The following is a 22,675-nucleotide window of genomic DNA, read 5'->3' as shown; positions in this document are numbered from 1 at the left end:
CAGCAAATTAAGTTTCTACAATATTTAGTGGTAGCTTATCAGTGGAGACTGTCAGTTAATGTACATATGGTAGAAATGTACGGAAAAATCAATTAAAGACGTAATCAAACAGACGATGAACATATATTTTGATATCTGCATTACAAAAAGATTTAAATGTTATTCACGATTACGTATTGCTGCCAAGGTATCTAGTCTTTACAGGGCTTTGTTATATGGAGCTGTTTGGTAGATCGCGATCTATCTAATTAATTTGTCTACACCGTAATTTAAATGCGGCAGACTTTAATGGACAGTAAAAAAAAAGGAAGAACACCGTATAACTTCAAACCGGCACCGTAACTTCATTTTGACGCACGGCTAAACAAAGGCAGAATGCCGTAACTCAATTTGAGCGTTCCAAACAAAGTGAAAGAGCCGTAACTGGTGTTATACGGTGTTCTGCCTTGGTCTCTCCGGAACTTTTCGAAGTTACGATTGAGACGACACATTATTTTCTCGGAAAAACAACGAAATTGACTCAAGATACTTATGCACATGATAAAGGATGTCTTGAAAGTCCCAAAAATATCAATAACTAATTTTCGACAAAAATCGAAGTTACGGTCTTTTGCCTTTGCACGGCAGTATTGCTCTTGTTATTGGACTACTACTCTTGTCAAGCCCCTTGGATTACATTCGCTGTCGACTGACTCACGCCCGTTTTGGATTACTCTTTGTCTTGCCCTCAATATCCCTGTTTGCCATTGTCAGAACCTTGCCTGTTTTATGACCACGCCTTTAAATAAAAGCTTTGCAGATGGATCCTCACGTCTCGTTCACCCCGTAACACATAGATCAGTAGCGGACTCCTGTGTGAAAGCACAGTCTGTGCTGCTTCCCCCCTCACAAGACACACCTAAGAGGGGAATTCCCCCCATTTTAAAAAATGAAATTCAGGCCCTGAATAAATAAATAAAAATAAAAATACTGATTGGAGTATCACTATAAATAGTTATACATTATAAAAAGAAGGCTTTAAAAAGATGATCGGTATCGGCAGATACTGTTTTCTGTGCTCAGCGATCGGCCTCAAAAATCCTGATCGGAGCACCCCAATACAATCATTTGGTTTTAGCTGTGTCTCAGTCAAGCAGAGTACATCAAAACTATTATCTGTGATCATTTAATTTACAATAATTGCTTTGGGAGTAGACTCATTTAGACCAATATAATCATTAGGTTTTAGCCAGGTTTCAGTCAAGCAGAGTACATCAAAACGATTATCTGTGATTATTTCATTTACAATAACTGCTTTGGGTGAGAGTGATCTAATGTTTAGGAGCCCAAACTTTAAAAATTGTTTTTGTTCATTTATTTTACATTTTTCTGGTTTAATCACGATCAGATTTTTTCTAGATCCTGCATTAAATTTATATTTTGACCTCACTATTCGGGGAACAGACACAGTCTTTATAGATTGTACAGCGTAAGTACTTCTATCATTTAGGCGGGTAGAACAAAAGTCATCATGGCAGTTATTTGAGATTTGACTTACTAGTCATATGGAGCGTAGCTTCCTGGAGATGTTGTCCGACATGAGTTCCGCACCTACTCTGCTGGGGTGCAGGCCATCAGCGCGAAAAAGCCTAGGACGCTCCCAGAAAAGATTCCAATTATTAACAAAGAGCAGTTTCTGTTCTTTACACCATGACAATAACCATTCATTTAAAGCAAAAAGTCTACTGAACCTTTCGTGTCCACGTCGATACGTGGGAAGCGGTCCTGACACGATGATCATCGTCGCGGGCGATGTGTTGCGCACCGTCTCGATCAGGCTCCTGAAGTCCCTCTTTAGTGTCTCCGTCTGCTGCAGCTTGGTTTCGTTAACCCCCGCGTGAAGCACGACCGCTCCGGGGCTCTCATCACCCTTCAGAATCACGGGTATCTGCGCAGAAATATCGAGAACACGAGCACCAGGGAAACAGTGGGTGTGCACTTTACCTTCAGCTATCGTAGCACGGACGTGCCAGACGATGGAGTCTTCGAGCTGCACCGAATGCAGCTTGAACGTGTCCTCGCCTGCACTCAAAGGTAGACACACATCCGCCATTAAAGCAAATAACAGTGAGTAAAACAATGGTAATGTGTGTGAATAGAGTATTAGCAAAGTAAGCGAGATTAGCTGCAACCACGCTGGCGATGCTAACGGGCTGTATGCTAATAGCGGACTTGGGAAATCAAAATAAAACTAGTGATAACAAGGCGCTCTGATTGTTTTTGTTGTAGAATACGATCGGGGATATATTCACACTTTATAGAAACGAAAATGGTGTACAAAATAGATTTTAAGATAAAAAAATAGACGATAAAGAATTAACTTTACGGAGCTCAAACTCAAAACACACGGCAGCAACAAACAAAAATTGATGTTGTCAAATAAACTGCTCTGGTCATGTGACAGTTTGCACATATTTCATTAAGACCCTTTATTTTTTCCCATATTTGCAGGAAATGCACTAAAACATCTGTCAGTGAGGTTTTTAGAGGTTTATAAATGAAACTATTTTTACGGTCACTATTGTGACCAGTGGGATTAAATGGGTTAAGCTTGTTTTTATATGAGCTTTTTGTTATTCATTTCAGAATCTGCACTTAATTAAAAATATTAAATAATATGTTAATATGTGAAAGTATTATGTGGAATCAAGAGAAAAAGCAGAACTGAAATTAAAACATTTATGTGCCTGTTTTGTAGCTTACAGTTTTGTTTTTTTTCAAACTGATTTTCTCAGATTGATGAGAACGGGTTGGATTTTCTTGTACACATTCAATGTGAAAAATGCAGATTTAGAAGGAATTCCTTTGCCCAACATGCATTTATCTTGTTACAATTCACCCACTCCATTTCTGGAATTTTTTTATTTAAAAAGTGCAGTATAAACAGTTTATCGAGGTTAAATTAGTATTTGATTGTGAAATAGTGTTGTAAACTTAACATAACATAAATTAATAAACCATAAAAGTCATGTGGGACAGTGAAAATTGTATATAATTATATTATACTACAGTATGTACTCCTATTTGTTTTGTAAAAGGGTGATTGTCAGGGATAGTCCAGCCTCGTCAGGCCCAATCACCTCACACACCCATTCACAATCACCGGAGTACTAATCAGCCCACCTGTCACCACCTCATCAACACTAGTTCAAATGCCCAGTCACTGCAGTCACACTTCGTATGGTCTTGAGTTCACTATGCTACTCCGTACCTGAGGACCAAATGCAGTCAAGTATAATTCAAGTTAGTTGACTTGTCCAGTATTTGGCCATATGGGGCATTCATGGGAACATGTCATGTCAAAATATACAAAATTTATTTTTAAAAAATCATACTTTATACGGACCCCCTGGCCTTATGTCAAGGACCACTAGGGGTCCACGGACCCCTGGTTGAGAAACACTGCTCTAGAAGGCAGAAAAAATTCACGAAGAAATCACAGTAAAATATTATTTTAATTGTTACAAATTCTTAGTACTATGCAAACAGTGTAAAATAAAAATAGTATGATCAATAAGTCTTTAACTCTTTAACTCATCAAACACTTTAACTCATCAAAATAAGTTAAGCAATTCTTAACTTTTTAAAATAAGTTTGGCTATAAAAGTTTCAACTCATGTTTTTAAGTCTAATGTAATTTAAGTTGAAATTACCTATACAGCCAAGTTGACTGTACAGTGGTAAAATTTCAACAGCGTTAGAGGTGCAATACAGAACAAACCTTCTGCATGATAACCTAAAAAAAAGCATCACCGAAATTAGCTTAGTGAGTTTTTTTTCTTCTTCTGGAAATGATTTCTGTAATGTCTAAAAATTGGTGACGGTTACTCAAAAGACAACAAGAATAAACCTACAGGAAAATGGAGTAGGGATGCATGATATTGGATATTTGCCTATATCCGATATGCCGATATTTTTCAACTCATTTTTGCCGATACCAATATATTTCCTTTTGTTTGGAAACAACACCAAGTCTCTCCTTTGCAGAAATTATAAGCAATATATTTTTAATTTTGGTTAGTTTTTAACAAGAACGTATTTGTTAGAATTGAATAAACAATAATGAAGGTTTTTTGACAGTTATACAGATTTCCTAAAAGAATTTGCAGATTTCCTCTCAGACCTATTGGTTACTGTTGCGAAAGCGCTAATTGTCGGAGATTTTAACATTCACGTTGATAATACAAATGATGCATTAGGACTTGCGTTTACTGACCTAATAAACTCTTTTGGAGTCAAGCAAAACGTCACCGGGCCCACTCATCGTTTTAATCATACGCTAGATTTAATTATATTGCATGGAATTGATCTTACTGATATAGATATCGTACCTCAAAGTAATGATGTTACTGACCATTTCCTGGTATTGTGCATGCTGCGTATTTCTGATATTAACTACATGGCTCCGCGTTATCGTCCGGGCAGAACTATTGTTCCAGCCACCAAAGACAGATTCCCAAATAACCTGCCCAATTTATCTCAACTGCTCTGTGTACCCATAAATACACATGAACTCAGGGCCGGAGTGGGACTCATTTTCAGCCCTGGGGTTTCATGCCTTAGACCGGCCCACTTTTGTTTTCTTTTTTGTACTGGCCTTTTCAGTGCCACCTTTTGCGCTTTCTATTATGCATTTTCTTTGATCTATAATTTTTTTGCTCGCATATCTCCATCAACTGATGTTTTGTTTTTTTTGAGCAAGGTGCGTGCTGTCAGGAGAGTAAGATAATTACGTCATCATTAGGGTTGCCAATTAACTTCAGACATGGAAAAAAAAGAGACAATTGTGATTCTTTGTTTTATTTTTTAATAAAATGGTGTTTGTTCTTGTATTCTTGTAGAAAATAAGTGTTTATTCTTTAAGAAAATAAAGGACAGAATAAGGGACGCTCCAAATATTTGTACTGTACCATAATGTAGGCTGTCTGCATGCAGGTAAAAAGTTCTCAGACATAATTGTTTTGCATAATTTGTGTACAAATATTCTAAAAATAATTTTAATGTCATACAAAAAATGTCATCGGCCTGAGTAAATTGTACCAATATAGAATTGTGACTTCACAAATCACAAGTGTATATAGTTTAGGAGGTGAAAATACTGTGAAATTACAAATGGCATTTGAAATTTGAAAGCTAACAACTGATGAAACGTCAGTCAATAAAGCATTTTTAACAATGGCACTTAAAGTTTTGAACTAAAATATCATTACAACCATATAGCCTTTGAATGAATGAAAATGCATATTTTTCAATTAAAGAAAACTTAGAGCGTGTGGGCTGCTTCTGGTGCTTGGATTTGTAGGCCCTACTTCAATAATGATGTCCACATTTAAGAATACGCTAGAAGTTGTTTTTTTTAATGTATTTTTTTCTCTCTCTATTTAACAGCATTAACTTACAATGAAAGACGTCTTCCCTCAGGTAGATTGAATGTTTTCCTGCCTTGCTGGATGTTGGGCTCATGATCAATAAGTTGTTTGCATTGGCCCAAACCGATTTGGCAAAATCAAAACGCGGACGGTGAAGGGAATTGCGGTTAGCGCGAGTCCCGCTCGTTGTGAAGCGGGAGAAGCCGGAATGATATTACGCAGCGCCTGAAAATAGGCTAACTTCCGCCAACGACACCAGAGTTACCGACCGCTACCGCGTTTTATTCGGGAATTTAATCCGGCGGCGCAAAAAATCCGGTCGGGTCCCCGGTTCCCGCAGGAGAGCCACGGGAATGCAGACCTCTAGTCCAAAATGCAGCGGCTAGCGTCCTTACCAGGTCAAGAAAATATGATCATATTACCCCAATTAGTGTCTCTGCACTGGCTACCTATTAAGTTCCGTATCAGTTACAAAATATTATTACTTGCCTATAAGGCCCTTAATGGGTTAGCTCCTGCGTACCTAACTAGTCTTCTACCACGCTACAATCCATCACGCTCCCTAAGGTCGCAAAACTCTGGACCTTTGGTAGTACCTAGGATAGCAAAGTCTAAAAAAGCGAAAGAGTTGTAAAAATTCTGAAAATATTTTAGAGCTTATGATTTGTTTAAAAAATAAAACATATGACACATTAATGAATAAATCAGTATACATAAAATTATTTAATTTACAAGTGACATGTTTGTGATTTTTTTTTTCATGTAAGCTATAGCTTCTGACCTTTAAATCAAAACATACTCATTATGTTGACATCAATTGCTGCTTTATTTAATCAGAAACACAGTCTAAATGTTATTTGTGTATGCTATTTTACTATTAATTTAATTAGAAGTAGGCCAACAGCGCCCCCTACAGATTAAAACTCCTTACTGAGCGGGCGTTAGGACCCGCTGCTGCCACTGCACGTGCTACTGTTGACTCTATCACACACCGAACGCGTCATTCTGTACTTGCTTTCACAGATTAAATGCAGCGATCTAAAAGAGTGAATTTAATCATCATTCAGGCAAAACTTTGCTTCAAGAATGAGCCACACTGCTGACGTGATCTAATTGCTAGAACACCCTGAGCACATATGAGTTAACACATTCCTTTTATCGGCAAGACATATCGGCATAATTCTTCATATCGGGCTGATGCCGATATTTACATTTAAAGCCATTCCAATATCAGTCTGATAATATTGTGCATCCCTAAAATGGAGAAATCCTTACATCACTTGAATGAGTTTGAAGAACATAGACTTATAAACTTAAAAAGGTAAAAAGGGGTAACATTTTGGTATAATAATTTTGACCTGTCACACCATACTGTATCTATATGTCAGCTGATCAATATGCTTTATAAAATAGAAAGAAGAGGAGCTCAACATCACACTTCATTAAACAAGTCACTTTATGAAACATTTATAGTCAGTTAATTATGAAAGAGTGGTAACATTTTGATAGCTATATGAATTTTTACTTATCAGATTCAGTGACCCTAGCCAACTGCAATCATATGCATTTTTAAGGAAAAAACTGTAGATCTCCAACATTATTGGGTAATTACAGTAAATAGTAATAATAATTATATTTATCAGAATATGTTTTACATAGCAAGCGCTAAAACATCTCATCAGGAAACCATTCTTAGTAGTAGGCTAACACATTGGCAGACAACAGCAGCATTAATGTTTAAATTATTTTCTATATAAGAATTTAGATGCTGGTGACAATATCTAGATTGTCCTGTTTTGTTTTACAGTACCGCTCGTCTCCTCTGACGCTGTTAAAAGTGCTCCCGCGCGAACACTTGCTGAACAGTGACCACTGGTCACAGTTTTCGCTAGGTCACCGATTTCGGCACAACACCGGCTTAAATATTTTGACTGACCATCCCGATATCCTCACTTTGATTTGTTAAAGCTGAATTTGCATCTCTTTAATTCCAATTCGCAGCTAACCGTTTGCAATAGTATATTATTTATTCGGCAAACAGTAATGTTTTTATTTCTTGCTTAAAACAATAGTTACACCAGGGCAAGGATTTTCCAAAAAGCAGACACTTATGAAAAAAGTGCTTATATCAAGGCTTTTGCAGCAATCAGCGTCTGATTCAGCAAGTAAACATGATCCAACAAGCTGTTACACACCTGGGTTCTTCTCATGTTTACCGGCGTTTGTCAAACAGCTTTAATTCATTACCACCACCAACTGCACAGGAGTGTGAAGCACAAACAAACATAAGTTTTTCCTCCTTCCGCCACTTCTCAATCTCCCTTCAGAAACACTCTCTGAACTTTTTTTTTCTTTCTCCCAACCAATGAATTTGTTTCTTTGTTTGTTTCAAGAACATCCATTGAGATTTAGCCAGTCTTCACTGACTAATTTCTGGAGAAATTAGAGTAGAAAATTATAATTTTTTGGGCAGGAATTGCTAAAAGTACTATAGGCTATTTCAATTAAAACAATAAAGAGAAATATAGCAGATTACACTAAAATGAACACCGGCTTGCTTGTTTTAAATACAATACATTTAAAACATGAATCATGTGTGTCTGTGTGTTAGAGAGACTGTAGAAGGACCTGTGACTCCTGTTGAGTCACTGTAACAGAAATACATGCTGATGAGTGAAGGGCATGTGATAGCGGGAACAAACAGACATTATTTTGAATTAAAACAAAAAAACCTTTGAGTGAAACTTTCTATTAGTTAAAGCTAGCGTGTTTGTGAAGGTTTTAGAAAGTAACTGAAAGTAAGCATAAAGTTATATCATGTGAGGTTGGCTGGCTGTAAGACTGGAAATTCACACTGATTTCAGCAGGACTGCAGCATTTTCTATTGTTCCATAAAGCTGTGGTCATAAAGGTTTTATTCCCTCTCCTTCTTTGTGTTAAACATTATTTTAAATGAGCTAATTTTGTTCTTACACAATCCCTTTGATGCTGGTTTGAGTCTCCTGTCATATTGTGTCTCAGGTCAAGCTCTTTTAGAAACTGCAGGGCTTTTGTGTTTGTCAAAGCCTGAGTTAAAGAAGAAACATCTGTAATGTCACAGACTGGAAAGAGATAAACAAGCAGATAGGAAAGCAGATCATCTTACCTTCTTCTGATCACAAATCAAGGTTTTGTTGACTCAGAAATTAATAAACTGTCATCATTTACTCATCCTCATGTCATTCCAATACAAGACCTCTGTTCTTCTTTAAAACTCATATAAAGGTATTTTTAATATTCTCTCATAATTTTTGTTACTCTGTAATCGTGTAATGTCATTTCCTGTTGCCGTTTTCTCATCAAATGACAACAGAATGGCTTCCATGACTTACAGAGTTAATTATGTCAATGATTATATATCATACGTTGAGAACGAGTTATAACACTTTTCTTTATATAGGTGTCAATTCAGGTGAAGTGGGACATTGACAATTGATTGTATTGTGTTCAGTGGGTTTACACTTTCAGAAAATTGTCTTTAATTAAAGAACACTATTTTTTAAATTGCTAAAATGGTTTTGATTGACAGTGATGGATGTGGCTACAGCTCAAAAGAGGACTCCCTCATGGTGAAAGGTAGTAAGCCCTTTGACATTCATATTTTAGTTTCTAACTTATAAGGTTGCTGCTGTACTCGTATTTGTTACTGCATGCAACATGTATTAAAATGTAAAGAATACTTTTTTTTTTTCTTGGCAGCTAAATATTTTTGGCCCACTTTGGCTGAATATGCTAGATAACGTGGACCACTTTTGACCTTTACAAATCCTGCACTCATTCATTATATAAATTGACATTCTCTGATTATTTTATGATTAACATGTATAACTGACATTTTAGAAAACAGAAATGAGCCTGCAGTCAGGAAATTCAAGTCAGAGATGTAGGAACTGAAAAAGAACAGAAAGGAAGGCAAGGCATGAAGTTCAATCTCTGGAGAGAAGAAAGGATGAGAGGAGCAATACAGCTTTAAAACATGCAAAGAATAAAAATTCATTTAAAGTTTTTAGAGAAAACAGACTGAAAAAAAAAGTTTTCAAATATGACATTTTAAATGTTCCTCTTATTCAGGTTTGTTGTTAGCCTATTTATTATAGCATGTGTTATAGTCATATTTTTAATATGTTGTAGAGTTCATTTTAATCACATTTAATGTCAACACTATCTTCTATGTCAACACTAACACTTCTATCAGTTGTCTTGAATTTACACATGAATTAAGTAGTCTAGGTTTTTGGGTTTGTTAAAGAACACATTTTAGTGCATATTAAAGGAATAGTTCACCCAAAAATGTAAATTCTGTCATTAATTACTCACCCTCATGTCGTTCCAACCCCGTAAGAACTTCGTTCATCTTCGGAACACAAATTAAGATATTTTCGATGAATTCCGAGAGCTCTCTGACCCTCCCATAGACAGCAAGGTAACTACCACAGTCAAGGTCCAGGTCCAGGTCCAGGTCCAGAAACGTAGAAAGGACATCGTTAAAATAATCCATGTGACATCAGTGGTTCATCCGCAATTTTTTTGTGCACAAAGAAAACAAAAATAAGGACTTTATTCAACAATTCGTATCTTTGATTTGTCATTTGATTTTTGAATGTGTGTTACTTAGCTGAACGCGGACAAGTCTAGATGTTGCAATGTGTTTGAATGACACTATGAATATATAACTGATCAAATTGAATGCCTTGTTGCTTGATTTTAGTGTTCTGTTTTCTTTATTTGTGTGTGTGTGTGTGATTGACTCTGTACCTTCAAATAAAACATTTTTCAATTATTCTTTACAAAGGTTGTTTAAAATAAACAAGAATTTTTAATAAAACTTGACGTGAGCTTATTGGGAACAAAAATGTACCCATTAAGCACAGCCAGACTTTTTGCATTTATTGATGTACATCTAAATTGAAATGCTTTTGTCATTTAAAATAAAATAAAATTAAATGTCATTGTGTGATAGATTAATATTTTATTTTAACATTTAACATTTTTTTTTATTTAAACTTCTTGTAATCGGGCCCGATACCGATACCAGTATCGGTATCGGTGCATCCCTAATTGAAACCAATATCTTGTGCACTAAAAATGTCTCAATATAGATTGTGGTGAGCTTATAGGCACATTTACCCTAAGCAATCTGTACCCTTATATATATATTTTTTTATGTATAATTTATTTATGTATTATTTTAATTATTTGTGTTTCACGTATATCTATTTAGTTTATTTTTTCAAACACACTTGCACTTTTATTTTCAATAAATTTCAGAAAATTTAATTTACAATATTTTGCAATACTTTACTTGCAAACTTATTTGTGCAATATTTTTGCACATGTATTGTATGTTGAATAGGTTAAAATTAATACATTTATACACTTAAATATTGAAATTGTCAATGTTTAGCTTTCTCCTCACTCGTCAAATTACTATGAAGTTTTTACACCAGTGGGCCCAATTTTCATGATCTATAGGGTTCACAACCCCACAGGCTGGCACTGGCTATGTTAAGTGATTAAGGGGCCGTTTACACGACAACGTTTTCAGCCAAAAACTGGAAACTTTTTATGCGTTTTGCCGTTTCGTTTACACGATAACAGCGATTTGGGGACTGAAAACGCACAATTTTGAAAACGGGTTTCAAAGTGCACATTTTTGAAAACACCACCTTTATCGTTTCCGTGTAAACACCCAATACGGGAATCTTTGAAAACGGTGACGTCCTGCTCGTGCGTAGTATGTGTTAGGTATGTAGACATGCGCAGTAGGCCTATGTGTCGATTTTAAAGCCAAGCGTGAACAAACATACACAACAATGGTGGAGTACATGGTACTGTTGTTGCTGCTCAAGAGTTTGGTAATGCTTCTTCAGCAAAGTGTGGATTTACTTCACCAATATTACAACCAACAGCGGAGACGCATCATATACACAAAGTCGGTGTGGTGATTTTAGTGATTGAACTCCCGCCCACAAAGAGCTAATCGTCACTTCCCTATAGGTACTGTTTACTAACAATGTGACAGCTTCAACTACTGGCCTGGCATATGTAATACAGCGTTTTTGGCAGTTTTTGTGGAAATGTGTAAACGCGAATCGTTTTGAAAACGTTGTCATGTATACGTGAAACTTTTTAAAAAGGGAAAAACTTTTCCGTTTTTAACTACATCGTTGTCGTTTAAATGTAGCCTTAGGTCAGGGGTAGGCAAGTTCGGTCCTAGAGAGCCGCAGTCCTGCAGAGTTCAGCTCCCTGAAAAAAAAAACTCACCTGCCTATAGCCTTAGTAATCCTGAAGACATTGATTAGCTTGTTCAGTTGTGTTTGATTAGGGTTGGAGCTGAACTCTGCAGGACTGCGGCTCTCTAGGACCGAACTTGCCTACCCCTGCCTTAGGTGAACATTGGAGGATCTGATAGTTTCATTTTGTACCAGTAAATCTCCTTTATATCAAGAGCACAGGTTATTTTCACATCAGTTCCAGTATTGTCACAGCTGGATCACAAGCCGTGACAAAGAAGGAGACCACGCGTCAGATACATCTTAAACAAATAAACACAAGACGAGGAGCCGCTGCAGAGATGGAAGGGAACTCTTTTTATAATTGCTGGCATCAGCCCCGACGCAGGTGAATCTCCTCAATGATGTGATGTAGGGATGTAACGATTAACCGCGAGCCGGTTGAAAATCGATTCAAATATGTGAGACTCAAATTAGGTGTAGGAGTTTATATGAATGTATGTCTGAGGGGAACGTACTGTCTTTAGAAAAGTTTAGATGGTATTTTCTCTTTTCCTCTTGCCTCTGTCTAGTGCATATTAAAGTGCAGCACTGCTTTGTTTACAGTGGAAACCAAGGAAACGCTTTAACACCTGCTGGCTGGCAGAGAGTGAATCTGCGTCTCATTCAGCTCGTCTGCTGTTTCTGTTTCATGCGAGTTAATTTTAATGGAAAGTAATTCATTACTTTACATTTTGTGTTACTTTTTTCTCATCTGTGCTGGGCTTGCTTGTTTGTTTGTTTGTTTTACATAAGTTCTATTTTGGGCAAATATAAAAGCACTTTCACACCAAAAGTTAAATGAATAAGCCTCAGGCTGAAGGAAATGTAAACTCGCATCCGAGTAGAGGGTGCAGCTCAAACAAACCTTTCAGCTGTGCTGCCATTCTGGATTGCATAAATAAAAATATGCAGGAGAAGAAAGTTCAACACTCTTCAGTAATTTAAAAAAAGAAACAAATGTTACGTTTATCTAGGGGTGTAACATGTATCTATTTGTAACAGATTCAAATCGGTTAAGATGCTAATCAAATCGCGGTTCAATTAGGGGTAGGAGTTTATATGAATGTATGTCTGAGGGGAACTTACTGTCTTTAGAAAAGTTTAGATGGTATTTTCTCTTTTCCTCTTGCCTCTGTCTAGTGCATATTAAAGTGCAGCACTGCTTTGTTTACAGTGGAAACCAAGGAAACGCTTTAAGCGCCACCTGCTGGCAGAGAGTGAATCTGCGTCTCATTCAGCTCTGCTGTTTCTGTTTCATACAGTAATTTTTTTATGTATAGTTTCACAAAGCTGAAGTCAAATCATTCTGTTTTTGCTTCAAATTTGGAAATTATACAATCTAATTTAGATTAAAAACTGCTCATGTTGCATGCAGCATCTTTTTTTTGGCTCATGATTAAAATGCAGTGGTTGCCCCTAATGTTAAATGGAAAGAGCACAGACAAAGCCTGATTTTGTTTATATGAAGAGATTTCTTTTATTTGTGTTAATTATTTGCTTTGGGGCTTGTTTTAAAATTTCAATGTTGTTTTGTTATTTACATTTACATTATATTTAAATTTTGTCATTTAGCAGACACTTTTATCCAAAGCGACTTACAAATGAGGACAATAGAAGCAATCAAAACCAACGAAAGATTAATAATATGCAAGTGCTATATTAGTATATTATTATAGTGTTATATTTCAATTTCACAAAGAAACGTGCAGCATTTTGTCCAAGCAATAATAGAAGGACACATTTAATTTATAATTTGTCTTAAATTACATTTTGTAAAAAAAAAAAAACGCTAATCGAATCGTGAAATCAAAATTGTGAATCGAATCGAATCATGAGTTGAGTGAATCGTTAAATCCCTAATGTGGTGACGTCACTCATACAAACTACAACACACACAAACCCCCCCCCCCACAAATATAAGCCACTCTGGCTTCATAACATCCTCCTCCATAGAAAAGGGTGCTCATTTATGGAACCCAACCAAACCCTTCACCAGATAACCCCCCTTACTGGAAAACACCCACAACTCTGTCATACTCCCAATATCCTCAGCAGCCTTGGGCCCTGTAGAAGCAGATTAAGAGGACCAAAGAGAGCAAACAAAACATGGTGAATGGTTAGTCAACAGTTAAGAGGAGGAGTAAGGAACCCTAGACAATGTGTCAGCCACCACATTGTCCGTACCTTTAATATTGTATGTCAGATATCAAGGGCATATGATTGCAGAAAGAGGCACCAATGGGTCAACCTTGGATTTGGGCACTGCAAAGAATGTAAATAAGTGAGAGGGTTATGGTCAGTGTACACAACCAATGGAACTGACACTGATCCTATGTACACCTCAAAGTGCTGAAGGGCCCAAATCAAAGCCAATGCCTCCTTCTCAACCACAGAATAGTTTAGCTGGTACGAATACAACTTTTTAGAAAAATAGCTGACAGGATGGTGAATAACCTCATCATCACAATAGGAGAGCTGCTAACACAGGAGCAGAAGCAAGCAAAGATTTAGCTGCCTCAAAAGCTTTCTGACAGGCAGAAGTTCAAACAAAAACCACTTTTGCCTTCAGAAAATCCATAAGTGGGTTTACTATGGTAGAAAAATTCCTAGAAAATCCCTGAAAATACCCCACTAACCCCAAACAATGCATCAACTCCTTCTTGGTAGTAGGAGAGGGAAATCGATCAATGGCCTCAACCTTGTCACGAATTGGCCGCACACAGCCCTGTCCAACAACCTTACCAAGGTATGTCACAGTGGCCTTGGCAAACTTGCATTCGGCCAAATTAACTGTAAGGCCCGCCTCTCCGAAACGAGCGAACAGGTCTGCAATATGACAATATGACACTCAAAAAAGAAAATGTCAACACATCTTGCAAAATAAAGGACTCAGAAGCTCCTGTATCCCTCAATATTGGTACTGGAACTTTTGTCTCATTACCAACAATTGACACATGCCTGTAGGTAATAAAAGGTGCATAGTGTGTCTTTTTTTAAAAGGGGTTACTGCTATCGGAAATCCTTCATCAGACAGACTGACAGAATCTACCACTGGTGCCACAAATGCAGCTGGTTTAACACGTGGAACCTTCCCCCCCTTTTCCTTAGCTTTAAGCACGGGGCACTCGTTCTTCCAATGTCCTTTGCTCTTGCAATAATTACGAATCAAAGAAGGATTGTTTTGTACACAATCCACTTTATCTTCACAAAACTCATCTCTTTTCCGAAGCTCGAAACTAGTCTTATGTGTCAAAACATAATCATCAGCCAACTGTGCAGCCTCAACCGCTGTGTCAGCTTTCTGTTCATTGATATACAGTATGTTGCAATGCGAGCAGGAGCTGAATTTTTTAATTGTTCAAGCACAATCAAGTTAGTCAACTCTTCAAACGTAGTCTCTTTAGTCGCCACACACCAGAGATTAAACACAGTAGTATAAGCTCTAACAAACTCAACATGAGATTGATTAAAACCCTTGGACAATATTAAAAATTTTTGTCGATACGCTTCCGGTACTAGCTCATACACCTTTAAGACGACCGCTTTAACGGTAGCGTAATCTTCACAATCTGAGTCTGAAAGGGCAGAATAAGCTTCTTGAGCCTTGCCATTGAGAATGCATTTGCAGAAGCAATGTTCGCTCCTTACTAGGTCAGCCTCTTGCTTCTGCTACCCACTCAAACAATGTAAAAATGTATCTGGATCTTTCTCATTAAACTTGGGCACTAGTCTTGAATTTCCAGCAGTGTCAAACATGTCACAAGCCCCCTGCAAAGCATTAACTGGGCCGTTATTTACTTTACCTTTTCTCCTTAACTCAAAATGATATTTCTGAAGCTCAAAATTAATCTGCTCATTTTTTTCATGCTCTACCTCTAATTTCAACCGCTCCTGCTCAAGCTCTAACAACAATAACCGTTCCTCTTGTTCAAAGGTTAAGAAGCTAGCTGTATTAGCTACAGAGGATTTTAATGGTTCAGCAACAGCTACATCTTGCTTTTAAAAAAAATATTTAGTTTTCTCTTCATTTTGTTTTAAGTGATTCTCAAACTGTATCCTTTAATCACTTTTCTTCAATTGCTTGTTTCAATTCCATATTGATCTACAATTTTAAATAACTGAAAAATTAGGATTTGCATAATCACTTAACTTCTAAAAAACCCAAGGATACAGCAATGCATACTGTCCTTCTCCTCGAACAAACAATCAAATCAAACGCGTAGTTCCTTCAACACCAATGTATAAACCTTTCCAAAAAATAGTGCAAAACAGTCTCTCTTTCAGCTTTACATTCGGTTAAACAACGTACCAAATTTTCTTACAAAATAACCGAACGCAAAAAACAAAGTGCTTCCAAAAATATGTCGAAAACACAGTAGGAATTTTCAAAAGATTAACAGACGAGCCCCCATTTGTCACAGCCAGATGGGGGTGACTTCTATATTCTATTTTATAGAAGCTCACAAGCCTTGGCAAAGAAGGAGAAAAGATACGCTTCAGATACACCATCAAAAATATATATTTATTAATGGAAAAGAAAGTCAAACTTAAAGAAAGTAAACAAATAAACATGAAACGAGGAGAGGAGCAGCTGCAGAGATGGAAGGGAACTGTTTTTATAATTGCTGGCATCAGCCCAGACGCAGGCGAATCTCCTCAACTCATACAAACTACAACACAAAAGAAAAACCAACGAAAAACCAAACCACAAATATAACCCACTCTGGGTTCATACGCATGTGTTAGACTCTCTGTGGCTCAATACCACATGAACAGAACTATATGAGAGAAAAAAAACACACATTTATTAAGATAAAGCTTTATTAAGAACGTTTGTTAATAAAATTAAAAGAAACTCAATTTATTGATTCAATCAATTGCGATGACATCACAGAACTTTGGATGAAGCTTCATTATTTTTAACGCTTTATCACCATTGTCTCTTTATTTTATAGAAGCTTTAAGTTTACCCTACTATAATCAAGAATTGTGAAAAGGGTCAGTATTCAGTACAACAGCTCTGCTGCCCTCTGTAGGCTATTCATGATAGTCACACAAACTCCTTGGTTTTTAAGGCCTATTTACTTTTATACATGCCAATCAATAGAGTGGTGGAACACTTTGGCTGCGTTCCAGTTCATTTTTTTATGCCCTTCACTCGCAAACTTCCGATCTGCGATGACGTCACAATCGTGTTGCATTGTGGTCTATGGAGTGGCCTGAAGTGTGCATATGAAGCAGACTCGCTCCCTCGGTCAAAATCGAGGGGTCGAAGGTCTGTCCATATAAACTTCCCTCGCCCACTTCACGAAGTGGAACGCACTTCAAAATGGCAGTGGGGATTCCCCCGAGGGGAAGTGCTTAGGGAAGTTCTCGAGTGCGTGTCTAAAAGTGGGGTGGAACGCAGCCCCAGAGTCAATGGGTTTTTTGAATGGGAGTTTGGATAAATCCCCTAAAATAAGGTCCGTGGTTCACACAAGCTCAAGATACTTTCACGTTTTATTCTACGACATAAAACACACCAGTTACACCCCACTCGTGATTTTTTAAACTGTTACGTTTCTTAAAAAAGACGGATGTTAACAAGTTGCTAAATGGGACAGGCGCTGTTAGAGACATTAAACGTCATCACGCCGAACAGTTTATCAATTTACAGTATTTTCCAATTGTAGTATAATCTATAGTACAATTAATTGTAGAATAACGAATTAATAATTTCCCACATATTTTATTGTTATTCGACAATGTTTTTGTTTGTTTTTTTGCCCTGAAATGCAACACAAGTCTTCGGATAGAAGACGCTCATTTTATCGCTTTCCTACTGATACGGAGAGTCTGGGTTCGGACCATAAGGAAAACTCATATTACGATTATTCATATGTAAACAACACATTTACTGGCTTAGTCACGGTGAAAGGGAAACTTTAACGATGCATACCCTTACGAAAAATAAGTTTATTCAAGTGTTAGACTATCAGTATACATATGTTCACTTTTAGTATAGTTGCAGTACAAACTAAACATTTTGATGTAAACTAGTTGTGTACTCAAAGTTTACTACTGTTATACTTAAAGTATACTTAAAAGTATAGTTTTATATACTAGAAAGTGGGCCAATTTAGTCCCAAGGAGTATTGAAATAGTACACTTACAAGTATACTACTAGTACACTGATATTTGTATACTTACTACATAAAGTACACTTAAAAATATACTTGCACTTTACTTAAGTATACTTACTAAAATAAACTTGAAGTATACTACTTTTTGGTAAGGGTAGTGCTTAAAGCCACATTAAAATGAAATGTTTATGGCCACAGGAAGCAGTTATAGATTGTGGATTTTCTAGAAGCAAGGATAAAATAACATTTTGTGTACCCTCCCTAACAAAATGATAGCTGAAATGTGGTACTTTATTCACAAAAATAAGATTAAAGCTGCAGTGTCGTAGCTTTTGGCGCTCTAGTGGTTAATAAACAGAACTGCATGCGTCTTGCGGAAGAACATTGTAGCCGGAGCTACTTCTCTCTGTTTATGTCTATGGCGAATCACGCAGGTACTGGGCTACTCCGCAGCGGTACCTACCCGAACCAGTCTAAAATAGTCAGAAAATAAACACTTATTATAGGCGTACCGTAGTGATTCAGGACAAGCCAAGAACACGGTTTGGAAAATGGATTCATGGTGAACTCGCTTATTATTATTATATAAATTTTGTACATTTTGAACACCAAAAAGTTATAGACTGCAGCTTTAATCTTACCATATCCAAAAACTCGCACACTCTGCTGTTATTTAATAGGTTAAATGCACTAGAATTTTATTGAATAGTACGTGGAGATACGTTTTTAATTAAAATATTCATATGAATCAAGGCTTTATTGACTTTTAATGCAGCTTATTTCGAAATGTACAGAAATACGTGCTTTCATATGTCCTTTAGTTATGATTATTTCATTTATTCACTATACTATTTATTACGTCTCATTTCAGTTTTAGTTTGGCTCTACTTTTGTATTTATTCCAGTTTATATGAAAAGGTTAATGTAGTGTGGATTAAAACTCATTCACAGAGTAAATCCTGAACATGTTAAAAATAAGTTTGAAAAAGCATGTTTTTTTTATTTTTTTTATTAAGTACAAAATCTGGATACAACAAACTGGCATTAATTAGTATACAAAAAAAGATTCTGGTATGGAAGGCTCAACATAATAGAATCATAATAAGCTCCAGACAAATCATATAACAAAACATTTCAAGAAACATAAAATATGAAATAAAAATAAATAAAATAATAAAATAATACATAATTACAAGAAATTATATAATACAAACAAATTAAGTAGTTTTACTGCTTTTGGATTTTTCATTTTACTAAGGGTATCTGAGAAGTATTTTAGATCAATTTGAAATACAATAAACAAAGGAGGGGATTTAAAATATCTACATTTATGTATAAAGTATTTTGCTAATAATATAATATTATTAATCAAATCATACAAACCAGAGCACTCTTTGGTTGTTCCGTACATTACATCTTGTAAGGTTAGAGTGAAACCATCAGCAATCACACCCTTCTCTACCATCCAGTCCTGCAATGCCTTCCAAAAAGACTGCGACAAACTACATGTAAAAAATACATGTTCTGTATCTTCTACTAAATATTTGCATAAATTACAGGGCTCATTTTCAAAATTAAATTTTGAATGTAGAAATTTATTGGAGGGATATATTTCATTTAATATTTTAAATTGCATTTCCTTTACCTTGGGGAGAATAGGAAATTTTAGATAAGCTGTTCTGAAATATTTAACAGTGTTTTTATCAAATGTATGATCTAATTTATTTCTTAATATTTGACAAGGGTAACACGACTGGATGATATATTGTCTTATATATTTGTTAGTGCAGAGTTTGTTTTCTATCTCAATATCACCAACATATAATAAAGGAAGGACTGCAGTCATTTTTGAGTAGGAAAGAGAACATCTCATTAACATTTTTACACCTGAAGGTATTGCATTAATAACAGTAAAGAATTGCTTTGGATGACAGGTAAATCCATGCTTTAAAGTAAATGCATTGTAATTTAACATATTACCAGTCTCATCCATTAGATCCAACACTGACCAAATATTTCTATTTACCCAGTCCTCATAAAACAGAGATTTGTTTCTGTGAAGAATATATTTGTTATGACTGAGTTACTCGATTGTCGTCTTTTTTCTAATCTGCAAAAGTAAGAAGTACTTTTTTCACCCTCTTCTATCCATTTAGCTTTAGAACGTATATATGCACCTTTAGCTTTCTTAATGTAAATATTGTCCAGTTCTGATTGTAGAGAGACCATTTTGCTTTTTCAGAATCATTCAATACACTCTCACTACAACATTTGTTAATCTCATAGATAATATTACGTTCCTGTTGTCTCCTTACTTTGGCAAGTAAGTTTGAAAAAGCATGTTGCATGGGGAGCATGGTGGTGGTGACGTTGAAGGCGAGCGACCGTGGTGCTGTAGTTTGTTTTATTGTTTATAGTTTATAGTAAGTTTAGCTTTTAAGTTCTGGTGCTTTTATTTAGGCTTCAAAATTAATAAAAGCTATAATATTTTGTGGAGATTATCTTGGTGGACAAAATGTGTAAGATTAATGAACTATGATTGAAAAAGGAGCTTATTTTTTGCAATTATCCAAAAGCCTATGGAAAAACCTTATTGTTTTTTTTGTCGAGGAACCAGTGTCATGGTAACAGCCGATCCACCTACAAAGTGACGTCATAGTTCCCCCACTCTATTAAGACCGCTTACACTTATTCTGACCTTTTTTTTTTTACATAACACTAGATACATTCAAACACATATATTTTTATTCATTTATAAAATGTTTTTAATCTGTTATTTAAACAAATTTACATTTAGAATTTAATCTGTCATTAATAGATAACAGAACTGTAGATAAATGATTAATCTTAAAATGTCATTACACTATTTCAGCAAACTATTTCACATCGGTTTCCACACAGTTTTGAAAAATGTTAATACAATAGGTTTGGAAAGCTGTGAAGTACAGGGGTAGAGAGAAACAATTCTATATATGTAATTTATATACAGTATAACCAGGCCCGGATTGGCTAATCGGGAGCACCGGGAGGATTCCCGGTGGGCTGGTCTGTATTCTTGGCCGCGAGGGCCGGGGTTGTCATGCCACTGGGTTGAAATATGGATGCTGTCCCTATACTGCCTGCACTCATAGCAGCCCCACTCTTTTTATGTATTATTTTCTCGCAGCCCATATTATTATTTTCACCAGACCATATCAATAACAAATTCTCAATTGATAATTAATCCTTTTTTTTGTGCAAATCATTGTTTTATTTGTGAAGAAGCCGTTTGAGGAAGGCTTTAAGACCTTTTAAAACTTTCATTGTAAGTTAATGCTGTTAAATAGAGAGAGAAAAAAAATACATAAAAAAAAAAGCTTCTAGCATATTCTTAAATGTGTACCTCATTATTGAAGTACAAATCCAAGCACCAGAAGCAGCCCACTTTCTATAAGTTTTCGTTAATTGAAAAAATATGCATTTTCATTCATTCAAAGGCTATATGGTTGTAATGATATTTTAGTTCAAAACTTTAAGTGCCATTGTTAAAAATGCTTTATTGACTGACGTTTCATAGACCATCAGTTGTTAGCTTTCAAATTTCATGCCATTTGTAATTTCACAGTATTTTCACCTCCTAAATTATACACTTGTGAAGTCACAATTCTATATTGGTACAATTTACTCAGGCCAATGACATTTTTTGTATGACATTAAAATTCTTTTTAGAATAATTGTACACAAATTAAGCAAAACAATTGTGATTATTTCGGATAACTTTTTAGCTGCATGCAGACAGCCTACATTATGGTACAGTACAAATATTTGGAGCGTCCCTTATTTTCTTAAAGAATAAACACTTATTTTCTACAAAAATACAAGAACAAACACTATTTCCTTAAAGAATAAAAGATAAAGAATCACAATTGTCCCTTTTTTCCATTTCTGAAGTTAATTGGCAACCCTAATGATGACATAATTATTACATATATGTAATTTAATGAAAAAACATCATTTGATTCACAGATCAAAAAACCCCTCTCAATTTCACAAATTGTGGACCTAAATGCAGGAGCAGCTTGTCTTTGAGGGCAGAAATATTCACCCAAAACATAGACTTCTATACAAACTGAAAAAATAATAAACTGTAAATGCATTCTGCAACAAATATTTTTCAGATTTCTTGAGAATTTTAAGTAATAAAATACGCAGGACATATAAAAATTCATCGCAAACTTTGGCAGGCACATAAAATGATACTGAGTGAGGCAGTCGCGCCAGTGTCCTCCTGAACTCAACTGCGCCCCACAAATTTTACAATGTAAATCTGTTGTGAAAAGTGGAACTGCAGCAAGCTCTCATTGAGAGCCATTTACCACAGCTATATGTGTCTGCATCAGGTCAGTAACTAGCTGGCATATCTGTTTTATGGCCAGGAGTCGCTACTGCATACATGTGAGTCATTTTCATTTGTCATTAGATGTATTCATCCAAACTCTCGATAGCTTGCTCTTTTGAGTATCGGCTCCATTCATATGAAATCACATCCCACATGTGGAATGTTTTATCAAAGTGGTTTTTCAGATTTTCCTGAAATCTGTACACAAACCACTTCCAGTACGGCAGCTCAGAGAAGTCAGGAGTGATGTTCCACTCTGCATAAACATTTCCTGCTTTTCTGTACTCTCTGCACAGAAACCACTGGCCTGTATAGAACATTTTACTAGTTCTTACTAAAGTTGTGCAAAAATCTGCACCGAGACACTCTGTTTCATCATAACAGCTTCCAGTGAGTCCATCCACTCGATGGAAAGGAACACTGTGATCTCCAGAATGGTTTTCTATTGTGTTG

At 36.0% G+C, this 22,675-nt stretch overlaps 1 long non-coding RNA gene across 1 annotated transcript; it reads right to left on the bottom strand.

The window, feature by feature from the left end:
• Positions 1-558: 558 nt before the first annotated feature.
• Positions 559-21,719, bottom strand: LOC107723626 (uncharacterized). Its single transcript, XR_001637941.1, has 3 exons — positions 21,709-21,719; positions 7,832-7,834; positions 559-632 (listed from the first exon to the last, which is right to left on the bottom strand). It is a non-coding gene; the product is annotated as an uncharacterized LOC107723626 (long non-coding RNA).
• Between the last annotated feature and the right edge of the window lie 956 nt (positions 21,720-22,675).

Source organism: Sinocyclocheilus rhinocerous, unplaced genomic scaffold (assembly GCF_001515625.1).
Source record: "Sinocyclocheilus rhinocerous isolate Xijiao unplaced genomic scaffold, SAMN03320098_v1.1 scaffold966, whole genome shotgun sequence".
NCBI classification, from domain to species: domain Eukaryota; kingdom Metazoa; phylum Chordata; class Actinopteri; order Cypriniformes; family Cyprinidae; genus Sinocyclocheilus; species Sinocyclocheilus rhinocerous.
This window is presented reverse-complemented; position numbering and strand designations above follow the sequence as displayed.